We start from the raw sequence: 2189 nt of genomic DNA, 5'->3' as shown, positions 1-2189 counted from the left end.
GTAGAAAAGTGTTTTATCAGATGTACGATATAAATGTATCTAAGAACGTGACTGAAAGAGAACTTCCATCCTTTAAAGATTGGTGTAAACACCATCTCCACACAGGACTTTCCTGAGCCCATCTGGATTTAATCTTTTTCTCCCTAGTGATTTATCCTAACTCTGGTATGACAATTATTACTCTCTATTATGGCCCAACTCCTATGCTGGACTGTCATTTTTTTTTTTTTTTAAGTACTCCCTATAATAGCCAGAACTATGCCTCTTGTCCTAGAAGTATCTAAGTACTTTTTTATAATTGAAAAAAACACATTGAAATTTATTTGGTGCCTACTATTTCCATAAATTAGATGATGAAACTTCTTTCTAAAAAGCTCCTTTTCATTTAAAAGCACAGATTTTAAAGCTATCTTGCAAATATTTTCTGTCTTGCTTTTACAGTGAGCAATAAAATGTTTTATCAATAAATTTTATTTTATCATTATGTCCTCAATATTTAAGCCAAATATATAACAAATGGTATCAATCAATATAAAATAATTTCATACACTGACCACTGATAAATATAAGTCAAAATAAGCTGGTGCTGGCTTGGGCAGCACATATACTAAAATTGGAACAATACAGAGAAGATTAGCATGGCGTATAAAATAAATAACTAATGAGAACCTAGTGTATAGCACAGGGAACTCTACCTGGTGCTCTGTGGTGACCTAAGTGGGAAGGAAATCCAAAAATGAGAGGATGTATTTTATACATATGACTAATTCACTTTGCTGTGCAGAGGAAACTGACACGGCAGTGTAAAGCGATGTTACTCAAAAAAAAAAAAAAAAGCCTGAGTAAGATTATAACAAACAAAATACACTTACAATGGATGTCTAGCTTTCCCTTGTGGACAATGTATACCAGAATCATTTCCCAGGAGGCCTCATTAGGTGACATTTGTCAACTTAATGAAGTTGTAAAGGTCCAGGGTATATGGTAGTGAGCTCTGAAGGTTTGACACATGTGAAAGATGTATTTTTCACTATAGTGTGCCATGAACTAAGGACCCAGGGGTGATGTATATATAATTCTAGTAAATTAATTTTCAAAAATAAGTTATGGCCAAGCCAACTTGCTTGGATGGGGCCTTCTCAATCTCAATTTATCTGACTGTTCATTTAATAGAAAACATGTTTGTTGTCTTTTTATAATCTCAATATTTCACTGGCTAATAAACATATAAACATATAAAGAGCATATCCCCAAGAGTAGTCAAGTTCATCCTACCTTCCTATTATCTAAAATTTACTGGATTCTCATGGGCTTCCCAGGTGGCACTAGTGGTCAAGAACTCTCTTGCCAATACAGGAGATGTAAGAGACATGGTTCTATCACTGGGTTGGGAAGATCTGGAGAAGGGCATGGCAACCCTCTCCAGTATTCTTGCCTGGAGAATCCCATGGACAGAGGAGCCTGGCAGGCTACAGCCCGTAGGATTGCAGAGTTGGACACAACTGAAGTGACTTAGCATGCATGCATGCATCAGTTTCTCATAAAATCATACTTAACACTAAAGATTTTGAGATAAACAGAGTGTAGGAAAACCTCAAACTCATAGAGAAAGACAATAGAAAAGCAGTTACCAGGGATTGGGGGTGGGTGAAATTGGGAGTGATTGGTAAAAGGATATAAACTTTCAGTTACAAGATGAATAAATTCTGAGGATCCAATATATAACAGGTTTACTATAGTTGATAACACTGTATTGCATAATTGAAATTTGCTAAGACAGTAGAACTTAAACTCATAAGATAAAGATAAAAAATCATAAGATATGTGAGCTGATGAATGTATTAACTTCATTGTGGGAATTTTTTTCACGATATGTATGTATATCAAATCATCACATTGCATACTTTAAATTTCTTGCATTTATAGAAATTTTCATCCCTGAGTCATTAGAAAAGAACAAAGAAAGAAGAGGTGTGAAGGGTGGGGAAAAAGGTGATGAAATAAAAAGAAGGAAATTCAAGACTGGCTATACGCCCTTCCTTATTGTCTTCTGTCCATCTATTTTCAATATGATATCACAATATTTTTACATAATTATTTTGACTGTGCATTTCTGCATATATTTAAATGCAGAATTTATATTACATAAACTTTTCCTGGTGAAAGTTGATGTATGGTACAAAGTTTCA

General features: G+C 34.3%; 1 pseudogene; it reads left to right on the top strand.

Annotated features, from left to right (window-relative positions):
• Window positions 1-583: 583 nt before the first annotated feature.
• On the top strand, window positions 584-678 carry LOC112578589 (annotated as a pseudogene).
• The last annotated feature ends 1511 nt before the right edge of the window (window positions 679-2189 follow it).

Source organism: Bubalus bubalis, chromosome 13, assembly GCF_019923935.1.
Source record: "Bubalus bubalis isolate 160015118507 breed Murrah chromosome 13, NDDB_SH_1, whole genome shotgun sequence".
Taxonomy (NCBI): Eukaryota; Metazoa; Chordata; class Mammalia; order Artiodactyla; family Bovidae; genus Bubalus; species Bubalus bubalis.
Note: the sequence above shows the minus strand (reverse complement) of the source record. Positions and strands in the feature narration are given on the sequence as shown.